Source organism: Suncus etruscus, chromosome 9 (genome assembly GCF_024139225.1).
Source record: "Suncus etruscus isolate mSunEtr1 chromosome 9, mSunEtr1.pri.cur, whole genome shotgun sequence".
Taxonomy (NCBI): domain Eukaryota; kingdom Metazoa; phylum Chordata; class Mammalia; order Eulipotyphla; family Soricidae; genus Suncus; species Suncus etruscus.
In genome coordinates this window covers 78,053,615-78,081,280 of record NC_064856.1, presented here as the reverse complement: position 1 = coordinate 78,081,280, position 27,666 = coordinate 78,053,615, and the positions used below count along the sequence as shown (strand labels likewise).

Here is a 27,666-nt window from a genome sequence, read left to right as displayed (position 1 = left end):
AAACAAAAAAGAAAGCAATCAATCATTATTTAGACAAATTAAAAAAATTTAAGTATACAGGTTAATATACTATGTAAATTACAAGTTTTTTCTAAACTAATCTATACATTAAAAGAATCAATGTCTCAGATATTTTAATTGAAATTGAAAATATAATCTTCTGTATATACACAAAGACAGATAGTCAAAATAAGTTTGGAAAAAAAGAACAAAAATAAGCTCAAATATTATCTGATTTCAATATTTACCATAAAGATAAAATATCCAAGAAATTGGTATATTTATCCCTATAGATAAAAGATAAATATATTAGAAGAGAAGTCAAATATTAAACACAAATACTCACAAACTATCACCAATTGCTTTTTGACAAAATTCCAAAGGCCACACTGTCCCAAGAAACAAAGGCAGACAGAGATCTGCATTGGGAACCTTTTTAATTGAGAAGAGCCATTTTTACCCAAGTCAGTGCACAGTGAGGAAAGAGGAGCAACAGGACAAGGGGATGGGTCTTCCAACAACACAACCCCCCAAAAACTAAGGCAAATAGAGAGATTGGCAGTGGAGTCCTCTTTAACTCAATAGAGCCATTTTTGCCCCAGGTCAGTGGGCCTAGAGAAGAGTGCTGCCACGTTTCTTAGCTTCATGACCATTCATTTCTTCTTTCTAGTCAATGAGCTTCACTGTAACATATAAAAACACCACCACACTAACAAGGTCACAATGGGATTGCAGCACAGAGCCCAAGATGCTGAGTGCATGAAGATGGTCATTCTAAAGACCCAACTAGTATCAGTAAATATATAGCCTCTCCAATAAGGACTTTAGAGTAGAAATGTTGAGGTTGTTCAAAGTACTAAAAGAAGCCATGAAATGGACAACAATAAGACTCAAGAGGATATGAAAGCATTAATAAAAGAAATTCAAAATAAAATGGCAGAATTGTAAAACTTGGTAGACAAAATGAAAAACTCACTGGAAAGCCTCACTAGCACAGTAACAGCTGCAAAAGACAGAATATTGAGCTCGAAGATGAATTGCCTAACACTTAGAGACACTTGCAGAAATCGGAAAGAAGACTTAAATGAACTGAAGATGAAACAATTCTCAAAATAAATGGACAGAAAACAATAGAACTTTGGGATGAATTCAGCATAAAAATCATTGGGGTCTCAAAGATTTAGGAAGAAAACCCCTATAAAGAAGCAACAGTCAAAGTTTTCATTGCTGAGAAATTCCCAAAGCTGAATAGTGCATGCACCTATATTCTGAACACCCATAAAGTACCTGCTAAAAGAGACCCAAATAAAAGCATCCCAAGGCACCTCCTAGTAATGATGAAAGTCATAGATGGAGTACTGAAGACAACATCAAAAAAAGACTAACCACAAAGAGCCCTTCAAGGCATGGCATTGGTATGATATAGTGTAAAAACTCAATGAAATACCAAGAATACTTCACTCAACTAAACTTCATTTAGATTTGAAGGACGGATACACAGTTTCATGGATAAATAACAGTTCACAAAATTTACAAACTCAAAACCAACTTTAAAAGAATTGAGACGGTACTTGAAGGAAAGAGAAACCCCACAAATACAACAAACTTCTACAAAAAGATGGCACAAATTCCAAGAAAATCATCTTTCTCAACATCGATGGACTTAATGTTAAATTAAGAGACAAAGTGGAAAAATGGATCAGAAAAATGAATTGGTATTTTATGCCATAGAAAACCCACAAACACAACAAACTTCCACAAAAAAAGATGGCTAAAAATTCTATGACAATCATCTCTTTCAATGTCAATGGACACAATGCATCAATTAAAAGACACATAATGGCAAAACTAATCAGAAAATTGAATCTAACATTTTACTGCCTGCAAAAACGGCAAAGGTGAAAGAATGAATGAAAGATAGGGCTTACAAAACCATGACGCTGAAGACAATAAGTAGACACGTGCAAAACTATCTCCATTATATCATTTATAATCTACACAAATTAACTCAAACTTTGTCAGTAATCAAAACAAAATATAAACAGGAAGAAATTGGGCTATACTCTGTGGTGTTCAGGGCTTATTCCTGGCCCTATGCTCAGGGGTTCACCCCTGATGGTGCTCAGGGGATCATATTCAGTGCTGGGGAATTAATCTAGAGTTGGTCCTATAAAAGGTAAGCGACATGACATCTGTTCTATCTCTCTGGCTCTCAAAGGATAACAAACATAAGACAATATTATGTTCATAATTTCAAAAGGAGTTCTTAGCTGTAATACCCAAAGCACAATACATACAAAAATATATTGTATTTCCTCAAAACCAAGAATTTCTATTCTTTTGGAAAACTGCAATAAGAATAAAAAGAAAAAAATAAATAGTTGATTAGATTTGCAAATTGCATTTGTAGTAAAATTCTTTAGTCAGAATTACAAATGTTCTCAATAGTCAGTGAAAACTCTGAATAGATACTTTACCCAGAAAGTTAGATGAATAGCAAATCAGCACATCAAATGATGCTCAACATTGTTTGGTTTTAGGGAAATAGAAATTACAATCACACTACAAATACTACATATTAATATATGAAGGAAATAAAAAATACTATCACTACCTACCTACATTAAGAAAAATAAAAAAGACGAACATAAGAAGTCTTTTTAGTATGTCAAGAATGCAAAAGAAACTCTTTAGGGCAAGCAGTTTCTCAAAGAGTTAATAAAATAGGAATCTTCATGATATGGATATTCTGTTGGTCACTTTCACTTTCTGTGAATAAATCAACTGATTAGAAGTTATCTTTGAATACAGTATTACTTAGAAATTCATGTGCGTACGGATAGAGGATTTAAAGTACTTATCTTGCATATGGCCTAAACCAGTTAATCTCCATTTACCACATATCCCGAGTAATGTCAGGGAACTGGGAATAAGCCCCAAACCACCAGCTATGACTCAAAACAACAAAGATTTTGTTTTTACTTAAAGTTTTATCATCTTCAGAACTAAAAACTACTGAGTATGTCCAAGGGTCACTCCTGAGCAAAGATACAGGAAATACAAGGCACTGCCAAATATAGCCTATAAGCCACAATAATGGTGTAGTAGTAGTAGTAGTAGTAGTAGTAGTAGTAGTAGTAGTAGTAGTAACAAATGATATTGGTGATGTTTACTTTTCTGAATTTAATTCCTCAGTTTATTAGTAAAAGATTTGAAGATCAAAAGTGAAGCAAAAATTTCAGTAAACTTTATTTAATGTTAACTTGTTTTACCATTAAGACGCCTGTTGTACTTCTGAAAGTTGATTATGGGACAAAGGAGTCAACAATCAATAAGAAGACAGTGGTTTTTTTTTTTGTTTTTTTTTTTTTTTTTTTTTTTTTAGTTTTGGACCTGTAACATAGTATTTTCTTTTCTCCCTCCCAGAAACATTTGTTCAAATCATCAAACAATCTGAAAATGTTCCTTGGTTCTTGCCTTGTTCATACAAGTCTTGGATAATAGGTCACATTATTAAAAAAATGCTAATTGAGGGCTTTCTGATCCCTGCCAGAGACTGCAGAGAAAGACCCCAATGAACTTTACCAACTTGATTCCATCACTGTTCACTGTCCAGGAGATCTCAGCCCAAAGGCAATCCCATCTCCTTCCTGCTGGTGCATTTATAAAGCCGTCGCACCCCTCAGTTTTTTGCTTTCTGACTGATTCCTGCAGGAGACTGCACAGAGAGAGCCCAGTGAACTTTAGCAACTTGATTTCCATCATTGTTCACTGACCAGGGAGGAGCCTGGCAGCTCTGCTTCACTTCCCCCACGGTGCACATCTCCCAGCTCATGAACCCCACCAGGACACATAATGAAAGTCAGTCTACAACTGTGTCAATGGGAAAACAATGCCAGATAAGAGCATGCATAGAAAATGAAGATGGCAGCTCTGATGTTCCAGAGAATACCAACCACATAATTAACTCCCAGACAAGGAGTTTAGAGTACTCTTATGGAAGATGCTCATAGAATTCAAAGAAAGAATAGATCGATCTGAAGAGAACACAATTAGAAAATCCAAACTGAAATAAAAGAACTGAAAAATTCAGTATATGAAATGAAAACTCAATGCAAAGCCTCTCAAACAGAGTAACACCCCCTGAGAACAGAATCAGCGAGCTGGAAGATGAGATGCAGAACAACTAAATACAGCAGAAGAAATAGGAAAAGAAACTTAAAGTAAATGATCAAACACTGGAAAAAATAGTCAAAGAATGTGAACAGATGAAAACAGAACTCTTTGACAATTCAATAGAAACATAAGAATCATTGGAGTCCCAGAGACCCAGGAAGAAAATCTACATGAAAAAATCAATATAGTCAAGGACATCATTACAGAGAAACTCCCAGAGCTAAAGATGGCATGCAACCAAATCCTGTATGCTTGAAGAATACCAGCTAGAAGAGACCCGAAGAAAAACACCCCAAGACACATCCTAGTCACAATGACAAATCCCACAGATAGAGATAGAATACTGAAAGCTGCAAGATAAAAGACGGAGATTGCATTCAAAGGATGCATTTTCAAGATTTACAGCAGACATACCACAAGAAACTCTCAAGGTTAGAAGACAGTGGTGGGATATTGTGACAAGATTGAATGAAACAAATGTTTCACCTAGAATACTGCACCCAACCTGACTCACGTTCAGGTTTGAAGGAAGAATACATAGCTACATGGATAAGCAACAGCTCAGAAACTTTACAGATGCAAAACAGCCTTAAAAGAAAAGCTGAAAGGTCTACTTTAAGACAAGCAGACCAACAGACATACCAAATTTATACACAAAGATGACATTAAATCCATGACAAATATCTCCCTCAATGTCAATGGACTAAACGCACCAGTTAAAGAGACAGTGGCGAAATGGATCAAAAAGATGAAATCAATCTTCTACTGCCTACAAGAAATACATCTGAATAGTCAGAACAAATATAGACTCAAAATCAAAGGCTGGAGGAAAATCATCCAAGCAAACAACACCCGTAAAAAAGCTGGGGTGGCCATATTAATAGTAGACGACACAAACTTTAGACTCAGAAAAATTGTAAGGGACAAATATGGACACTTTCTACTAATCAAAAGAACAAGAAGAAATTGCACTACTCAACATATACAAACCCAATGAGAGACCAGCAAAATATCTAATACAGTTATTGACAAATTTGAAGAGGATATCAATAATAACACAATAATTGTGGGAAACCTCAAAACGGCCCTGTCAACACCTGATAGGTCAACCAGACTAAAAACCAACAAAATATAATAACCCTAAAAAAGAGAAATGGAAGAAAGAGGGCTAGTAGATATATATAGGATACTCCATCCCCAGAAACCAGGGTACACATTCTTCTCCAATGTACATGGGTAGATCACATGCTGGCACATAAAATATACCTCCATAAATTCAAGAGGATAGAAATTTTTCAGGCTCCTTAGTCCAGCCTTTATGGAAAACAATATGGAGATTCCCCAAAAACCTGGAAATTAAACTCCCATTTGTTCCAGCTATACCATTCCTAGGAATATACCATAGGAACAAAAAAATACAATTCAAAAATCCATTCCTCATACTAATTTTCATTGCAGCACTATTTACAAGACTTTGGAAACAACCAAGATGCCCTTCAACAGATGGCTAAAGAAACTGTGGTACATATACACAATGGAATATTATGCAGCCTTCAGAAGAGATGAGATGAAGTCATTAAATTTTCCTATATATGGATGTACATGAAATCTATTATGCTGAGTGAAATAAGTCAGAGGGAGAGAGATAGACATAGAATAGTCTCACTCATCTACGGGTTTTAAGAAAAATAAAAGATATTTTTGTAATAATTCTCAGAGACAATAGAGATGAGGGCTGGAAGGTCCTACTCATGATATGAAGCTCACCACTAAGAATGCTGAGTACAGTTAGAGAAATAACTACACTGACAACTAACAACAATGTGAATAAATGAGGGAAGTAGAAAGCCTATCTCAAATACAGGCAAGGAGGGAGGTAGGAGGTGAAAGATTTGGGGCATTGGTGATGGGAATGTCGAATTGGTGAAGGGGTTGTTCTTTATATGACTGATACCCAACTAAAATCAAGTTTGTATAAATAAAAAATAATAAAATAAAAAAACAAATTTCTCACATGAAATGCTAATTGACAGATATAATAGTATGAGAATAAGCCAGTTCTCTTCATGAACCATTGGAAGGTATATAAAAATAAATACATGTTTAAAAATTTGTTTCATATGACCAAGTCCCAAATTTTCTAATAAACTAAATCTGATATCTATATTTAATTTAAATGTATTAAACATAAAGATTCTGTTTATTTCTCATGCAAGTTCACTGACAAGTGATCACTGAGTTGTCTTGTGTAGTTCTCAAAAATAGCTATTCTTGCTCACAATTGCACAATATGTAAAAGTGAGCTTAACATCCTCAAAGTCTTCCTAAGAATACCAAACAATCCTAGGTGAGTTTTCTCTATTTTCTACTGTAATAGTAACAGTAACTAGATTTTTCACTTGTTTTCATGGCTTTTTGTCTAATAATATAGAATTCACATAGCATTTGTTTGCTAAGTACTGGTAATTCATTAAAAAATGATTAAATCAGTTAATTCCCTATAAACAATATAATATTTAAGACTATTAAACGATTGACTAAATGCAACTTAGTGTCACAGTAATTTTTATAACACCCTCTGATAAAAAGTAAAATTTTATTATGAAACTGTTAGCATCAAGCAAAAACTATTACTGCCTTAATGCCAAAGCACACTTGAAATATGTATTAACATTAAAATATATATTTTGTATATTCTCAAAATCATTTACTAAAGGTATATATTAAATAATCCACAACTTTTCAAATCTTGTCATCAGATTGAACACTACTCTTTACTATTCCTTGTTGGTTTTCATGTGGTATTTATATTTTCATTATAACGCTTTGTAAAAAATTGTAAAGATGACATCACTAAAAACAGGTTATGTGATGAAACTTAGCAAACATGCACTACCTTGAACTAGTAGTTTACGAACATATAACAGGTGTTGATTATCTATGCTGTTTGTTTAAAATACCTGTTTGTGGTTAGGAATTCTCAGCAAAAATTATTGGTGTACAGTTGCAAAAATGTTGAGCTAGATAATTATTTTCTTCATTTTACAAGTGGTGAAACAAGAAGATAAATATAGCTAGAAGGGCAGAACTGGGTTTGAAATTTATGTTGTATGGATTTACTAGCAATTATTTTTTGGAGAACCTACAACTTCTGCTGAGAGAAAAGGTGGGTAATGACTGAGCTTAGAGGATGAACATTCTAAGCATAATCTCAACAAATCATATGTGTGGACCCTCTTATCTATGAGAAATCAAAAGCAACCTTCATCTTGCTGAACAACAGTTCAGAACCATCATCTTCTGTCCACTGCTCTGCTTTGCAACTCAAGGGGCTAGGCTACACTCTGCAGGCTGTATTAACAAGTAACCTACCAGGGCCAGCTAGAATATTGCAACAAATATTGGTAAAATGGAAGAGAAGGGAAACCTGGAGACATCTGGAACTTGCTGTCTGTCTCTTTTCCATAGATTCTTCTCAAAATCAGGCAGCCCAAGTCCTTGAACCAGGCATCAATCTGCTTGCCTACTATTAGTATTAGCTTCTAGTACTCTAATCCTCTAATTAGCTTCCCAATTTAGCCTGTCATCTTTACAATCAGTACACACACACACACATACTCACACACACATACACACACATACACATCTCACCAGATGGCCTCTCACCATCTCAATATTCTGATATTCTTTCCAAGAAGTCTAAAGTCTAATGATACATTAGTTCTCAAGGCTGTACATATGTCAAAATAACTTTTGGGTTCTTACAGACATATTAATATTAAACCATCAAGATAAAAAATAGGACTTAGAATTTAGGAATTTAAATAATTTTGTAATTAATGAAGAAAAGGTGTACACAAAGAAATTACTCCCCAAAATTGCATGTACCTGCATGTAGCTGAAACTTTTATACCACGAAGTCTATTTAAAAGTTTTATTAAACTTGGGCTGGAACGGTGGCGCTAGTAAGGTGTCTGGCTTGCAAGCGCTAGCCTAGGATGGACTGCGGTTCCATCCCCTGGTGTCCCATATGGTCCCAGGAGCTATTTCTGAGTGCATAGCCAAGAGTAACCCCTGAGTGTCAAATGGGTGTGGTGCAAAACACCAAAAAAAGAAAAGTTTATTAAACTCTTAGTTCAGAGACAGAGAAATAGTTTGAAAGGTTACAGCAACAAGCTTTGCATAATGGAGCCCCAGATTCAATCCCCAACACTTCATGACACCCAGGCACTATCAAGAGCCACCTACAAATATAGAGGTGGAAGTAAGGCTGAGTTCTTCTAGGTGTGTCTCAAACCATTTTTTTTATTTTAAAATTAGTTCTTAGTTCAATAATAACATGGTAAAATTCTAGCAGAATAAAATTAAAAGTGTACAAGATAAACAATGTTATAATAAATAATTCTTTTAAGATTAAAAATAACAAAAAAAACCCAGATGGGTAGCCTCGTATTCTCTCATTAATAAAATAGAATAGTTCTCACACTCTGATGTCCAACATTTTAAATTCTGTACTAATTATTCGCTTACTTTTTATAATCTACAAACATATCATTAAATATTATTTAATAGTCTGTTTTTGAGCTTCTTAAAATCTTGTTTTGAACTGGCTGTCCTAGCCATTTTCAGCCATGAGTCACCCAGCTGAGGCTTCTGTCATTATGAAACAAAGATAAAATACCCTCCACTATGTCTTGCCTACATTCCTGATCCATAAAATAGTGAATATAATAAAGTGGCTGTTGTTTTATTTTGTAGCTAGTGATAAATAAAACAAAATTATTAACTAAAAACTTGTTATTTGTTCTTTAAATATGACACTTTCCCAGAAAATACAAAAAAAAAAAAACAGTCTTCTTAGAAGCAAATATTGAGTTAATGCATGCAATGCATAGTTAAATCAGCTGTCAAAGGTCAATAAAATTAATTATTTGTATGTACCTTACTTTATATGCTGCAGCCATAACTTAGAGACCCCAGAACAATAATTCTCACTTGAATTAAGCATCTTACCAATACCTGTGCTGAGAAATTTGAGTAAATTGTGAACAGACAAAAATGGAATAAAAATCTTTTCTCCAAAAAATAGCCAAAATTATGAACAGTTATAATATGCAGCATTTTATTAAATCTTTCCCACTTGAACTACTTTAATAACACCTAATACTTCTTTACATAAATGCAATTGCAGGTAGAAAAAATGTGACAAAAAGATCATGAAAATAATTCTAACCATACCAAGTATTTCCTCAGCTGACGAAATACTCTGGAGCAGTCCTGCTGGAGACTGTTTCATTTACACCAATGATGACATGAAAACTTCATACATTTTGTAAACTCTTCTTTGACATATTTTTTCCAAAGTTACCAAAAATTACCTCTAGAATATTAATTCTAAAATGTAAAAATTTTTATCCTCATGCTTTTATATTAACAAATTCATAACAAAGTTAGAGTTTTTTCTAAAAGACTTTATTATTAAGATTATTATAAAAATATATTTGGTCAATCTTATATTAAATCATATTTAATTTATATTCATTAAATTTAATTAATTTTAATTCTTATCATCCCTACCTTTTTGGGGGTCAGTATTGAAACAACACCTGTCAATTACTAGAGCTTACTCCTGGTTCTGTGCTCAGGTTCTCATTTCCACCAGTGCTGGAGTTGAAGGTAGTCTGTATGTGGTGCTGTGGACAAAACCAAGGTTTGCCACATACAATTTCTCCAGCCCATATAGCCCCCTCTAAGAGAACAAGTAATCAGGTTGGGGAGATAGTACAACAGATTATATGCAGTCCATACACTTTTAATCCCTGGCATCCCATATTGTTCACCTAGCCCACAAGAAGTGATTACTGAGATAAAGTGATTACTGAGTTACCAGTGAGCATGACTGGGTGTGCACCCTCTGCAAAAGAACAAGCACTCAATACAGACATGAATGTTAGCAAAGTTATTAAAGAAACAGGATGTTTAAAAAAAAAACAAGAATTCTGGTGTTGGCTAGAAACCAATTCATACACAAGGGTAGGCTAGATCTATGGAATTTAGTTTTCTATTAGTTTTTCTTTATACCCTTCCCTTTTATATCCACCTCCAAAAATGTCCTCCAAAATTTATGGAGAACACTTGAAAATCACTATTTGGGGACCTGATGAACTCTCTTGCACTTGGAAAAATAAATATTTTATCTTAGAAAATAATGTTCTCTGAAAGACTGTAAATTAAAATATATTATTTGGATTTTGTCTTTAGTTTACTAACATAATTTTTGCATAATATTACAATATTTAAGTTGTTCCAATTTAATTCAAGAAACAAAATTTAAGCACTTAGGAACAGAGGGTAAATAAGATATATTTTCTTGCAGTTGCTCAGACTTCAGAAGAGAGATGTTCCAAAGCATGACATGAAATCAATAAATCTAAGTACAGTAACAAAAATTTTAGCATGAGTACTTAAAAAACAATGACAAACAAGTGAATGCCAATAATATAAAAACACATATATGGTTCTTTCATCAAATACTGATTTTGATATTCTCATTTTTAAACTCTGCCACTTCTCTCCTTGGCCTCTTGAGAGTATGTTCGGCATAGCAGCCAGAATACTCTTAAAACATGACATCATTTATTTTGCTAAAAAAAAAAAAAAACTGCGATTACTTCTTGCTTTACTTAGAATAAAAGCTTACATTCTTTTTATGGACTAGAAAGCTCTTACTGGTCTATCACCAAGAAAAGTTTCCCTCCTTCCCATCCTTCCTTACTGATATAATGTCTGTGGATCCTTTTACTACTCTTTACTGACTTTCTACTCCCTGTATGAGCTTTTTGTTTTACACTGAATATGCTAAGCATGTATGGTACAATACTTATGGCCTAATCTTGCCCTGGCTGTTCTTTTGAGGCTCTCCTCTCTATCTTAGACTCTCTGCTAATATGTTTCATTTTTCTCTTTTTCAAATTTTGGTTCAAATGTGGTTTTCAATAGTACATTTTACTTCCTCATGTCAATTTATTTCTTATATTTATTATAAAGATTGCCTTGTGAAAATGAAGCTACCTATGGAAGGCAGCAATCTTTGTCTTACTTGCTCACTAATTTAAACCAAACAGGCAGAGTAAAAATGGCAAACTAATCGCTCAACAAACACATTAAATAAATAAACAAATGGTATGTTTCAAGAATAAAACATTTAAAGAAGATGTCTTAAGTAATTGCGCTTGACTTTTTAGATTCCAAGTTTGAAATATAGCAAGCAAATTAAACAAGAATTTTCATTCCAATTTCTTTTGGGGGGGGATTTGGGGAGGGAACACCCCATGACACTCAGGGTTACTGCTGGCGATGCGCTCAAAAATTGCTACTGGCTTGGGGGATCATATGGGATGCCAAGGGATCAAAGCACGGTCTGTCCTAGGTCAACGCATGCAAGGCAAACGCCCTACCACTGAGCCACCACTCAGGCCCCTAGGTTGCAATTTCTCACTGAAGTATTTTTTAATTCTATATCATCAAACATCTAACATCATCAAAGATTAGAAATGAGGTAAGCAAGCTGGTAAGGCTGGCATGGAATAAAATAAAAGAGCACAGAACACAGAAATAACACAGTATAATTTGTTTTTAAAAAGGATAATTTCTCCTAATGTTAAAATTACACTACAAAGGGGCCCGGAGAGATAGCACAGCGGTGTTTGCCTTGCAAGCAGCCGATCTAGGACCAAAGGTGGTTGGTTCGAATCCCGGTGTCCCATATGGTCCCCCGAGCCTGCCAGGAGCTATTTCTGAGCAGACAGCCAGGAGTAACCCCTGAGCAATGCCGGGTGTGGCCCAAAAACCACAAAAAAAAAAAAAAATTACACTACAAAGTTATTATACTTAAAAAAAAAAAAAAAGCTTTAGCTAGCAGACAAACTCCAGGTAGGAAAGCATGGCATGGAAACAGAATGTAATTGAAAAGATATTTTTGTTTGTTTGTTTTTGGGTCACACCCAGCAGTGCTCAGAGGTTACTCCTGTCTCTATGCTCAGAAATCACTCCTGGCAGACTCGGGGGCCATATAGGATGCTAGGATTTGAATCACCGACCTTCTGCATGCAAGGCAAACGTCTTACCTCCATAATATCTCTCCGGCTCGTGAAAAGATCATTTCTATAAATGGAAATATTTTGTTGAGGCTAGAGAAGTCTATAAAATAAATATCACAGAAACACAAATATTCAGGAAAAATGAGAACGAATTTATAAAACAATTAGAAGTTACCAGTCTGAAACTACACCTGCACAGTGGGGCCCGACTGTGAAAAACTGTGAGTGCTGCCTGTGTGTGTCTGTCTACTATCCTGTTGCATGAACCTCTTGGGAGTGGGCCGAAAAGAGGCTCCAGAAAACTCACTCTCCCAGAGGCCAGTTCCAGGGCAGGACTGCATAACGTGAAAAACGGCTATGCTTTGCAGAAGCCAGGTCCCCTGTTTGTGACCTCAGGCTGGGAAAATCCACGAAACTACGCCTACCCAGTGGGGCCCGACTGTGAAAAACTGTGAGTGCTGCCTCTGTGTGTCTGTCTACTATCCCGTTGCATGAACCTCTTGGGAGTGGGCCAAAAAGAGACTCCAGCAGAGCACTTTGGCTCCATTTCGCTACGCGGCTATGCGCTCTTTCTAAGAAAAGAACACCATCGCAACAAGAAGAAAAAAAAATAACACTAAGAACTGTGCTGGATCACAGAAGCAAGCATTTCTCTCTGGACTGTCTTCTCTGCTGTGTGGTCAGGCCTAAGATTTGATTCTGTGTGAGACTTCATCCACGGAGGACTCCGCTCCCTTGGAGGCAAGTCGGCCCATCCAGAAAGGGCGTAGCCAGAGGAGTGTGCTGCCTGCATCATATAGCCAATGAATACCACCACAACACGTAGAAAAACCCACAATACAAGTGTGACAATGGGGAAACAACGCAAGGCAGCATTAGTCATAGAGAATGAAGATGAAAATTCTGAGGACCAGATAATGACCAATCAACTAATCAACCTCTCACATAAGGACTTTAGACTAGCAATATGGAAGATGCTTAATGAACGCATGAATTGAGTTGGGACAAAAATGGACATTTTATATTAATCAAGGGGTATGTAGAGCAGGAAGAAATAACTCTCCTAAACATATATGCATCAAATGAGGGGCCAGCAAAATATTTAATACAACTGTTGACAAATCTGAAAAATAATATCAATAACAACACAATAATTGTGGGGGACCTCAACATGGCTTTGTCAACACTGGATAGGTCAACCAGACTGAAACCCAACAAGAATATACTAGACCTGAGAAGAGAAATGGAAGAAAGAGGCCTAGTGGATATATATAGGACACTCCATCCCCAGAAACCTGGATACACATTCTTCTCCAATGTACATGGGACATTCTCCAGGATAGACTATATGCTAGCACATAAAACATACCTCCATAATATCAAGAGGATAGAAATTTTGCAGACTACCTTCGCCAACCACAAGGATCTGAAATTATTTGTGAATTCCAAAGGGACTCAGAAGAAACACTTTAACACCTGGAAGTTAAACAGCCTCATACTGAATAACCAGTGGGTCCGAGATGAAATCAAGGAGGAAATCAAAAGGTTCTTGGAAACAAATGACAATAAAGACACAAACTATCAGAACTTATGGGACACAGCAAAAGCAGTACTGAGAGGAAAATTTATAGCTTTGCAAGCACACATCAGGAAGGAAGAAGGAGCTTACCTGAATAGCTTAATGACACAGCTAATAGAATAGAACTAGAAAGTGCTCAACAAAAGGGCCTAAAAATAGGGAGACAGAAGGAAATAACAAAGCTGAGAGCAGAAATCAACGAAGTGGAAACCCAAAAAACAATCTGAAAGATCAACAAAAGCAGAAGTTGGTTCTTAGAAAAAATAAACAAGATTGATAGACCACTGGCAAAACTAACAAAGAAAGAAAGAGAGACAAACTTGATAACTCGTATTAGGAATGAAAAAGGAGAGATCACTACTGATATGACAGAGATTCAAAGGGTAATGAGAAACTACTTTGAGAAACTCTACGCCACTAAAAATGAGAACCTGAAAGAAATGGATAAATTCTTGGACTCTTATAATCTTCCACGATTGAAGGAAGAGGAGGTAGCAGATCTAAACACCCCCATCACCACTGATGAAATTAAAACGGTAATCAAATGTCTGCCGAAAAACAAAATTCCAGGCCCAGATGGATTCACTAATGAATTCTTTCAACTTTCCAAGAGGAACTACTACCAATCCTGGCAAGACTCTTTCATGAAATTGAACAAATGGAAACACTTCCAAATAGCTTTTATGAAGCCAACATCACCTTGATACCTAAACCAGACAGAGATGCTAGAAAAAAAGAAAATTACAGACCAATATCACTGATGAATGCAGATGCAAAGATCCTCAACAAAATCCTGAAAAATAGGATTCAATGCCTCATTAAGAAGATCATCCACTACGATCAAGTAGGTTTCATCCCAGGAATGCAAGGATGGTTTAACATCCGTAAATCTATCAACATAATACAAAACTTCAATAACAAGAAAAATAAAAACCACATGATCATAACAATAGATGCAGAGAAAGCAATTGATAAGGTCCAACACCCATTCTTGATCAAAACTCTCAGCAAGATGGGAATGGAAGGAACTTTTCTCAATATAGTTAAGGCCATCTACCACAAGCCAGTGGCAAATATTATCCTCCACGAAGAAAAACTAAAAGCCTTCCCTCTAAATTCTGGCACAAGACAAGGCTGTCCTCTCTCACCACTCCTATTCAACATAGCACTGGAAGTACTTGCTATAGCAATTAGGCAAGAAAAAGATATCAAGGATATCAAGGAAAGGAAGAAGTCAAGCTCCACTGTTTGCAGATGACATGATACTCTACTTAGAAAATCCTAAAGACTCTACCAAAAAACTTCTAGAAACAATAGACTCATATAGCAAGGCAGCTGGCTACAAAATTAACACACAAAAGTCAATGGCTTTTCTATACACCAATAGTAATAAGGAAGAAATGGACATTAAGAAAACAACCCCATTCACAATAGTGCCACACAAACTCAAATATCTTGGAATCAACTTGACTAAACATGTGAAGGACCTATACAAAGAAAACTATAAAACTCTGCTCCAAGAAATAAGAGAGGACACATGGAAATGGAAACACATACCCTACTCGTGGATTGGCAGGATTAACATAATCAAAATGGCCATATTTCCCAAGGCATTATACAGATTTAATGCTATCCCTCTAAAGATACCCATGAAATTCTTCAAAGAAATGGATCAGGCACTTTTGAAATTCATTTGGAACAATAAACACCCTCGAATAGCTAAAGCAATCATTGGGAAAAAAATATGGGAGGAATTACTTTCCCCAACTTTAAACTTTACTACAAAGCAATAGTTATCAAAACAGCATGATATTGGAATAAGGACAGGACCTCAGATCAGTAGAATAGGCTTGAATACTCAGAAAATGTTCCCCAGACATACAATCACCTAATTTTTGATAAAGGAGCAAGAAATCCTAAATGGAGCAGGGAAAGCCTCTTTAGCAAGTGGTGTTGGCACAACTGGATAGCCTCTTACAAAAAATTGAACTTAGATCCCCAGCTAACATCATGTACGATGGTAAAATACAAATGGATCAAAGACCTCAATATCAGACCCAAAACCATAAAATATATAGAACAACACATAGGCAAAACACTCCAGGACATTGAGACTACAGGCATCTTCAAGGAGGAAACTGCACTCTCCAAGCAAGTGAAAGCAGAGATTCACAGATGGGAATATATTAAGCTGAGAAGCTTCTGCACCTCAAAGGAAATAATGCCCAGGATACAAGAGCCACCCACTGAGTGGGAGAAACTATTCACCCAATACCCATCAGATAAGGTGCTAATCTCCAAAGTATACAAGGCACTGACAGAACTTTACAAAAAAAAAAAAAAAAAACCAATAAAAAAAACATCTAATCCTATCAAAAAATGGGGAGAAGAAATGGACACTTTGACAAAGAAGAAATACAAATGGCCAAAAGACACATGAAAAATTGCTCCACATCACTAATCATCAGGGAGATGCAAATCAAAACAACGATGAGATACCACCTCACACCACAGAGAATGGCACACATCAAAGAATGAGAATAAACTGTGTTGGTGGGGATGTGGAGAGAAAGGAACTCTTATCCACTGCTGGTGGGAATGCTGTCTAGTTCAGCCTTTATGGAAAGTAATATGGAGATTCCTCCAAAAACTGGAAATCGAGCTCCCATATGATCCAGCTATACCACTCCTAGGAATATACCCTAGGAACACAAAAATACAATACAAAAACCCCTTCCTTACACCTATATTCATTGCAGCACTATTTACCATAGCAAGACTCTGGAAACAACCAAGATGCCCTTCAACAGACAAATGGCTAAAGAAACTGTGGTACATATACACAATGGAATATTATGCAGCTGTCAGGAGAGATGAAGTCATAAAATTTTCCTATACATGGATGTACACAGAATCTATTATGCTGAGTGAAATATGTCAGAGAGAGAGAAAAACGCAGAATGGTCTCACTCATCAATGGGTTTTAAGAAAAATGAAAGACATTCTTGCAATAATAATTTTCAGACACAAAAGAGAAAAGAGCTGGAAGTTCCAGCTCACCTCAGGAAGCTCACCACAAAGAGTGATGAATTTAGTTAGAGAAATAACTACATTTTGAACTGTCCTAATAATGAGAGTGTATGAGGGAAATGGAGAGCCTGTTTAGAGTACAGGCAGGGGTCGGGTGGGGAGGAGGGAGATTTGGGATATTGGTGATGGGAATGTTGCACTGGTGATGGGTGGTGTTCTTTATATGACTGAAACCCAAACACAATCATGTATGTAATCAAGGTGTATAATATATATATATATATAAAAGAAAATCTTTTTAATAAATGGTGCTCAAAAAACTAAAAAAAAAAAAAAAAAAGAAGTTACCAGTCTGTAAAGGGAAACCAAAGAATACAAGTAAGACCATTTAAAAGCAGAAGTGGTCAACTGTACCACAGATTATATATACTTACATATTAAATAAGAAGTGAAATAAAGGGGCCGGGAAGGTGGCGCTAGAGGTAAGGTGTCTGCCTTGCAAGCGCTAGTGTAGGACGGACCGCGGTTCGATTCCCCCAGCGTCCCATATGGTCCCCCCAAGCCAGGAGTGACTTCTGAGCGCATAGCCAGGAGTAGCCCCTGAGCATCGAACGGGTGTGGCCCAAAAATCAAAAAAAAAAAAAAAAAAAAAGAAGTGAAATAAAAAATTGACGATTTTATTTGTTTTGGGAATTACTGGTGTCTTTTACAGAAGAAGTTTAGAAACTGGAACAGCTGAGAGCCATAGTTGAATGAATCCAAGGTGAGCCAAAGAATTAGTTCAATGGAGTGATCACATACTTCGTAAACAAGAGGCCAGTGTTAGATATGTGGTACCACACATGGTCTCGAAGTCTCTACCAGGAATAATTATAAAGAAAATAGTTGGGAGGAGTGCTTGAGTGCCACTGAGTTGTGTTCAAAAATAAAAGAAGGGCCCGGAGAAATAGCACAGCGGCGTTTGCCTTGCAAGCAGCCGATCCAGGACCTAAGGTGGTTGGTTCGAATCCCGGTGTCCCATATGGTCCCCCGTGCCTGCCAGGAGCTATTTCTGAGCAGATAGCCAGGAGTAACCCCTGAGCACCGCCGGGTGTGCCCCACCCCCCCAAAAAACGGGGCCGGAGAGATAGCATGGAGGTAAGGTGTTTGCCTTTCATGCAGGAGGTCATCAGTTCGAATCCCGGCGTCCCATATGGTCCCCCGTACCTGCCAGGAGCAATTTCTGAGCGTGAAGCCAGGAATAACCCCTGAGCACTGCCGGGTGTGACCCAAAAACCACAAAAAAAATAAATAAATAAAAGAATATAATGATTAAAAAATTGAGAATACATACAAGATTGAATAAGTGAAAGATAGATTTTCCTTGAAGCTTAAATATATATACTTGGAAATTAACTAGATGATTAGGTGACTGATGCAAAATAACAGCAGCAAACACAACTGCTTTAGTAACAATTAATATATACTTAAGGAGATATTATGTTCCCATCTATGTAACTTATTTATCATGGAAGTAAAATGATTGATAAATTGAATAACTTAGATTTTAAAGAGTTTTAAGTTTGGCTAAGAAAACAAAAAGTAGGTATAAATTTTTATTTTCTCCTGAATGCCATATGAAAAAAAAATCCTTATTTTTGAGATGGTAAAGAAATGTACCAATATTTGATCATTTATATCAGGGGTCCTCAAACTTTTTAAACAGGGGGCCAGTTCACTGTCCGTCAGACCATTGGAGGGTCTTATGAACGAATTCTTATGCACACTGCATATATCTTATTCTGCAGTGAAGAAACAAAACAGATACAAATACAATATGTGGCCCACGGGCCATAGTTTGAGGACCACTGATTTATATAAAGAAAAATATTTAAAGACCGTTCTTTACTTTCCATATGATAATCACTTGATGCTCTGAATAATTCTTTTTTTATTTATATTTGATGCTTTAAACTTTTGATTATTATTATTATGTGTTATTATTAAATGTTTTAAGTTTATTATTTTTATGACAATACTCATTTTTTATGTGCAGTGTAGCTATACTATGTCCAGTATTCCCTCCATAATTAGCCAAAGGTACTTCCTCTCTTTAATCTACTGAATAAAATCTATAAAATAGGGTGTTATGAGTTTCTTATAAGTTGTACAACGAACACATCAAAAACACATTCCTGGATTATCTTCTTATGATTATCAAAATTTAAACTATAAAAATAAACTCAAATACTGTCTAATCTACATCAAACTGAAAACCAGAGAATATTAGTACAGAAAACTGAGGATAAAGGAGGATAGAAATTAATGAAAGGGAAAAAGTTTCTTTGTATAGATTAATAAATTCTATACATTTATTAAGCCTAGAGTTAATGAAACTATATAGTACTTTATACTTAAAAGGGGAACAGAAATATATTAAAAAAGATTAAGCAATTCAAAATAAAAATAAATAAATTTAAAAAATATTTGTAGATAAGAAAATATGTGTTAGAATATCAGTAAATCAAATGCTTGATGCCCCTGAGAACTTGATTATAAACCATCCATTAAAGATTTTTGAGACATATAACTTTAAAAATAAGCTTATTATTTCAACATTGCTTGTTTTGCAAATAAAAAAGTTGCTGTTATTTAAAAAAATATTAAGCAAAGTATGAACAAAAATTTGAAAAGATATATTTTATGGTACAAAGTGTATGATGGTTTATAGATGCATATTTATCTTTAAATATGTATGTGTTAAATTGTATATGTTAAATACATACAGCTTTCTGTATGTCAAAACCTCAATAGAGTAGTTTTATATGATAAATCATATCTCAATAAAAATTGTTTGCCATTCTTGATTAACAAGAATACACTTTTTGTACCAGTATTCACTGTATTATATAACACCAATATGCATTTTAAGCTATTTAATATACGCCACATTCCTGATATAAAATGCAGTTTCTTAATGCAAGAAATTCAGGTTAGTATTAGAACTACATTCCAGAATCTAATTTTGGCCTTTACTTCAGTTCAATTACACACAGTCAACTTTTTGAAATCCCAATCTTAGATTAGCTCTTATTTTATTTTTCTCCATAATGCATATGCTGCTACCTTAATAAAGGGGAAAAATGGGTCAAATCCTGTTAGATATTCGGAACATGGGTAGAAATCCTTTGGCGAGCTTGCTGGGGATACTTCTAACAGGGGAACTTCTGTTGAGATTCCAGGAGCAAAAAATAAAATAAAATTCTGTCAGTAGTGATACTTCTCACAAACAAACCCTTCACACCCACTAAAAAGAAGGTGAAAAGGTATTTGGAATCTGGCAATTAACTAGTATCACTGCAAAGTTCTGGAGCAGAAATCCTACGCTGAACCTACACAATGCCTACAATGTGCTTCTCTTAATATATTTGATGTATAAATAATTCTCCAAGTTACAAAATAAGAAAGGATGTTAATTTAACATGCATTTCATAAATTATTCTATATAACCATGTATCTTTAGCCATCATATAATTTAACATACTGATATTTTTCTTAAAAATTGATATTTTCCAGCCTTTATGGAAAACAATATGGAGATTCCTCATAAAACTGGAAATTGACCTCCCATATGATCCAGCTATTCCACTCCTAGGAATATACCCTAGACAGTGGTGGGAAACTTTTTTTTCAACTAAGCCAAATCTCACCAAAACCATGATTGAAATTTAATTTGAGAGCCACACAGGGTGTGCACTGACAGAGGTTAGGAGCAGAGTCCTGACAATTGGAGCGGCCTCCCAATAACAGAAGAACCACATTAAAAAAGTGTAAAGAGCCGCATGTGGCTCTCGAGCCGCGGCTTGCAGGCCACTGCCCTAGAACACAAAAATATTACTCAAAAATTCCTTCCTCACACCTATTCATTGCAGCACTATTTACAATAGCCAGCCTCCGAAAACAACCAAGATGCCCTTCAACAGATGAACAGCTAATGAAACTGTGGTACATATACACAATGGAATATTATGCAGCCATCAGGAGAGATGAAGTCATAAAATTTTCCTATACGTGGATGTACATGGAATATATTAGTCAGAGGGAGAGAAATAGACACAGAATAATCTAACTCATCTATGGGTTTTAAGAAAAATTAAAGACCTTACTGTAAATAAGGCACAGAGACAATCGAGTTAAGGGCTGGAAAGACTACAAGGACCGGCTCACAATTTGAAGCTCACCACAAAGCTTGGTGAACTCTGTTAGGAAAATAACTACACTAACAACATGACAATGTTAAAGAATGAAAGAAATAGAATGCCTGTCGTGAATACAGGCAGGGGTGGGGGAGGGGGGTATTGGTGGTGGGAATGTTGTACTGGTGATGGGGTGTGTTCTGTTTATAATTGAAATACAACTACAAACATGCTTGTAATCATGGTGCTTAAATAAAGATTTACAAAAACAAAACAAACAGATAAAAGTATCAGAAAAAAATTAAAAAATTAAGGGGCTGCTGGCAGGCCTCCCCATGTGCCAGCGGCCTTTTGGTCCGGCCTAGGGTCAGGGGGGCCCGGACCTGGGTCACCCGACCCCCCTCTCCCCCATTCCTCCGGATCTCCAGGTGGGTTCCTGGAAGGAGTTGACGGGGCACCCTGGGTTTTCCCCACTCCCAGGCCAGGCCCGGACACTGGCCTAGGGTGGGGCTTAGGGGGTGGTGTTTGATCTGGTGGGTGGCAGATAGCTGCTCAGCTATACTCAGGCTGTCACTGGAAATTTCATACCAGTCTACATTTTGCAAACCACTCCTCCCAACCATCAGTACCCCAGATTTACCCTTCTTAACTTTAGTAACACATAGTTTTAATCTCTGACCTAAGACATACAGGAGTTCTAACAAATCCCAGAACTATTTAGAAGGACACAAATTGAACACATATTGAACACATATATCTTTTGAGTATTTTATGGGTATTTTCTTTAACTGATGTAACTTTCTATATATTTTTCTACCATGATGTTTCTATCCACTTTTCATCTTGTCTTTTCTTTGTAAGCTGTATAGTAAGGATTGTTGTTGGAACTGAACCTCAGTTTGATGCCTATGATTAAACTATGTCATGGAAATTGCTGGTCTTGTTCCTATTGCCTCCAGATCCACCAATAATGCTTCATGGCATTGATCCTTGTTTGCATAGACACATTAAAATGGGAAAACACCATACATATAGATAAGTTCTTATCTAATAAATCTCAGTACAATGTACCTTACACCCTGAATATTGATATAATGACCTGGCACAGGCCTCAGAAGAATGGGCATCCTCCATTCACGCCAGAACCAGGCAAGCTATCTACGAAACATCCAAGGTCTTTTATAGCAACAGCTGGAAGCAGTCCTCTACCAGGAAAGACACTACCAAGGATCTGACATCGACCCCCTAAAAAGAGACTTCCGTTTACACTGAGAAGACTTGACAACAACAATGACCTGCTCTACAGGACATGGTTCTCTCTAGTGCCCCTTAAGTGTGAGGTGAAACAAGAGCATGCTCTGCACCATCCTGACTGCAATATGGGATATGCAGACTCCAGGATCTTTAATACAGAAGCATGATACCAACAACAGAGACTATGTGAGGAATGGAGGTGTATTGCCACTACAGATGATGACTTGAATTGGACAAACTAGTTTGCCTGGAGCCTAGAATCTGTCCTGTGCCAGGAAACTTCAGGGGTAGGGTCTCCTTGTATTTAGACCATAATTTGTCTTTCCATGTCCCTTATGTTTTGGTGGGCCTATGCAAACAAATGCCACTTTAATACCGTTTTTTACTATGTTCCCTTGACGCCAATCCTTAAGAAAAACAACCCACTAAAACTTTTGAGGTTAACTTAAACTAGTAAGCATGTGCATGGAACTAGAGAAATGTACTTTGCCCTCAATGTTTAAGGAGTTACATATGTCTAATGTCTTTAGATTATATTGTGTGCTGCTAAGAAATAGTATGTACTACAATTGGGGATTTGAGGGACAAAGTAATTGTATTGTACATGGGTTTAGTTTTGTTTTTCTTAATGTTCTTTGGCTGAAAGTTCAAGGCTGGGATATTATCGATGGGAATAGCGTGAATTTTGTTTATGGGTGATTGGGCTTCCACTGTAACTTTACCCTGTCCTCTTTCTTTGCATCTTTGTTGTCATAATTAAAAAAAAAATTAAGAGTAAAAATAAATTGGCATTTTTTTAAAAAACAATTTTTATCTATAGCCATATATGTTAAATATGCACGTTTTAATTATAGTGAAAACAGATATGCATTTTTGAAGAATGAAATAATGTTTCATATAAAATATGGTATCTAAATTCTTGCAATAGGAATATAAAAAATCATATAGAAAGTTGGATATTTCATGGAATGGGTCTGTTTGGTTTGATCTCCATCATTGCCTATGGTCCCTTGAGGCCAGTACAAGTAACAACCCCTGAACTCAGCACCAGGATTAAGCCCTGAGCACAGTAGGTGATACCCAAAAGAAAACACAACCCCCATCACAAAAAAATATAAAATAAAACTTGGCAAAGTAAATCTTTATATACTCTATATACAGTCTTGTTTATCTAACCACTTACAATATATTAATAAAGTACAAAATGAGTGAAAATGCAGACACACTTTAAGGGACATAAAATATGTAGAATAAAATCAACAAAATGGTGTGTTGTGAGATTAGTTAAAGGTTTCACAATAAACACATTACAAAGAAGAAAAGCACGCAGTGTTGATATGAATTAAGGAGAGAAACCTCCATTCACTGCTGGTGGAAATGTCAATTGATCTAGCTTTTGAAAAATAATTTGAACATTTCTCAAAAAAACAAACAAAAAAAGGAATCAATCTTCCATATCATCCATCAATTCTACCCAAGGGGTCCAAAAATCTGCTCAGGAAAGATTTGTACTCCTATGTTCATTGTGGCACTATTCACAGCCAAAATCTTGAAACAAGCCAAATATCAAGAAGCAGATGAATTAATAAAGAAACTAAGGTACATATGCACAATGGACTACTACTCAGTTTTAAGAAAGAGATAAAATCACACAATGACTGTTCTGTGAATGAATCAGAAGTAATATATTGAGGGATCTATCTCATAAGTGGTATGTAGCACAGAGGTATATAACAAGTACCAAAGGGAACAAAAACTGAGATATGATTTTTAGTACAAGAACATAAGAAAATGAAAGTGGGGGGGGTAGACTGAATGGTGGGAGACAGGAGGACCAAAAGGATAATTTTGAAGGTTAGTGAACACTCTGAGGGAGGGTATGACAGGGAATGTATTATCCATAAAACCCTATCATTAAGAATATTATATATGTCTAAAACAAATTTTAAAAGAGTATATGCTAAAGAACTTAAGAGTTATTAAATCAAGCTATGCAGTCATGATGAATTACCAGAGACTATACTTAGTTTTGAAAGATAATGGGACATATAAAATTCCAGGCACAGTATTAGCATGTAGACAGAGAAAGCTGTAAGGTAAAATATGATGAGTTTTTTTTTTCACAAAAGTTTAATATTCTGTGAAGATAAGAGAATAATGGGGAAAGATCAAGGCCAAATTCTAGATTGTCTTCTGTGGCAAGCCATATAGCTTAACTTTTTCGTTTGTTCACTTGTTTTTGTTTTTTATTCATATTGGATGGTGCTTAGGCTTACTCCTAGTTCTGCAGTCCAGGGTCACTCCTGGCAATCAATGCTCAGGGGACCAAATGAATGCTGGTGATCAAATCTAGATCAGTTGCATGAAAGTAAAGTTCCTAGCTGCTGTATTATTGATTCAGTGCAATAAAATTTCATATTAATTAGAAATCTATTGGTTAACACTGAAAGACTATTACTAGTATAAATACACTGAATAAAAACACTAGTTTATCTGACAAGATATGTGATCATAAAGACATTTTACTTTTCTTAGAAAATGCTCATATATTTTTGAGTACTTTTCCTTGTGATAAATATTAGTCACAACTGAATTTTATTTAAATAACATAGATCCTCCATGCCATAAAAGCATTTTAACAAGATATCTAACAATTCTGGATCCTGACACTCATTATTTTGTATTTTAAATATTAGTTTAGTAGATGTCTTTCTTGATGAACTAGAAAGATATTGTACTTTTTTTAAAAAGCTACTTCTATTTCAAGAATATGCTAGAATACTTACCTCCAAATAGTCTTTAAATTAAATATTAAGAAAAAATAAGAAAAATAAGCACAGAAACTTTAAAAATAATTTCAGTTTGGACTTCGAATACATCCAGCATATTCCTTTCCACAGCTTGATCTACCTAATCACATTACTGGTTTGCCTATATTTCTTTTAGATATTGAACCCTTTCATGTGGTACAGGGATCATTTATTGGGCTTTTGAGCATTCTTCATGCCAAGTCTCTTTCCCTATACATAGCAGGCAAAAAAATGAATGTTGAATTATGTATTAAATTTGGACTATATTCGCTCAGGAAACAAGAATAAAATACTAATGTAGAGATTCCTATCTAGCAGCTGTTTTCTCAGTTTAACTTTAAATATCAGACAAAAGTGGGGGTGTAGAGAAAGGAGAATTATACATGTAAATACAGCAAATTTATTTTGATTTAACTAGCTTTTGATGCCAGAGAAAATATGACTATTGTTTTCATTCTTTTAATAACTCAAAAGTTGAGATATAAAAAGCTTCTAATTTTTCTTATAGGTAATAAAATGTCTTTAAATACACATTGTTTACCCAAGATAAAATAAAATTGTCTTTCTAGGTACAGTCAGTTTTATGCTAAACTGCTATTCTTATTCCATACCATATGGATGTGTTCATATGACGTAGGCAATAAAAATGGATTATCTTAAGTTTGTGAAGAGATAATTCATTTTCTCATAGTAATTATAACAAGAAATATCATTTGCATTTCAAATATTCAGGCTGGCTTTTGTGAATCATTTTTGCAAACTTCTGTCAATTAGTCTAAGAAATAAATATACTACACCACTTGGGAAGAGGTGCAAAGGTGTTAATTATATAGGGGTATAGTTATATCTGTACTATCAAAAAGCAATATCAGAATTCATTTGAAATAAACATGCAAATTATCTCTGCTTAAAATAATAAGCCAAATAACCAATAAGAATTTTAATTTAAAGGTAATGAAGATGACTCAGGAAACAAACTTAGCAGAACTTTCAGGTTTTATAACAAGAAGGGGCTAAAAATTAAATGTTGGAAAAATGTCAACCTTCTTTAATGATGAAAACGTAGCTTCTGGGAAGACAGCAGGAGACGACTATGTAAGCAAAGAGCCAGAGAACAAGAAGCACATAGAAAAGATGTTCTGATTGGTTGATAACATTCATAAAATATTAGTTATTTTGTCCTGAAGCCAAGAATTGATGGAAAAAGCACAACAGATAAAAAGTTAAGTCTAGGGGGGAAATGGAAGACAATAATACAGTTCAGTGAAACAGAGTCTGGAACTGTGACAGCCTCAGTCCTTACAGTGAAATAAGAAAGAGCATCTTAATAAAGGCTGATGTTAGAGAACTTGGAAGTTCAGGAAGTCAGATACAGGGTCCAACACTACTCATATGCGTACATATAAGAAATAAGCAAATAATAAAAATAAAACTAGCCAATTGTCACCTTGATACACACCACAAAAAACATTGCAAATCAAGACTAATAATTAGCATAATTGGGAATTATCTTGTATACATTATCATAACAAGGTAACTATAAATTTTTTATAAAATAATTTTATGCTCAAGGGGGCTTGAGAAGTGACAGGACAAACAGGAGACATCAAGCCATGTCAGACCTGAAGCCAGCTCTAGACCTGAAGCAATGGGTATATATTGGAAACAGAGGCACTCAGGAGACACCATTTCACTCCCAGGTCAAAGACATAAGAAGAAAAACAACAAAGGCTCTTACCCAGTCTCAGTGGCCAAGCAAGTGAGGCATTATAGAAACTGAAACAATCAGGAGCACCAAAGTACTTCTAGGTCAAGAGGCCCCAAAAGTACTGGGAGAAAGGGAAAACTTCTACCCAGCATCAGTCCCTAAACAACTGAAATATTATTGAAAGTTTGGCACTCAGGAGCAGTATTTTGTCCCCAGGTCAGGGAGCCCTGAAATGACCATAGCCACTAACCTTAACTCGACATCAATTTTTTTCACCTCTTCATACCTCATAGTAAGCATAAGAGGACAACACACCTCTAGTTACTAAGCTACACACAAGAAACATCTACATAGTGCCAAGGTCACAAATGGAAAGCAAGGAAGAACCCCACCACATTTAGTGACCAAAGATGGTAGTCTTAAAGAGTCAATCTATATTAACTAGCTCTATAACTCTCTGAAAAGGACTTTTATTTTTACTTTATTTAAAGAAAAAGTTAACACAGTTAACCATAATACACTTATTTCCAGATAAGAGCAAAGTTAGTGAAGAAAAATAAATGAAAAATAAAAAAGGGAAGAGAAGAAAGTTTAAACAAAAAAAGAAAAGGTACAGTAGCAAGCACATTTGTGAAAATTATATCTCCAATGAAGAACTTTTGAGAGGCAATATGGAGGGTATTCATGGAACTCAAAAATATAATGGGAGAAGGGCTGATAGCATACTGGTAGGGCATTTGCCTTGCATGTGACCACCAGGACCAAAAGAGGCACAATCTCAGCAGCTCATATGATACCCAGGTCTGACAGGAGTGATTTTTGAGTGCAGAGCCAG

The 27,666-nt window shown here is 35.6% G+C and overlaps 1 protein-coding gene across 1 annotated transcript in view; it reads right to left on the bottom strand.

Moving 5' to 3' along the window:
* The window catches only part of METTL15 (methyltransferase like 15), a 229,340-nt gene that overhangs the window by 82,672 nt on the left and 119,002 nt on the right, over positions 1 to 27,666 (bottom strand). The window lies entirely within an intron of this gene.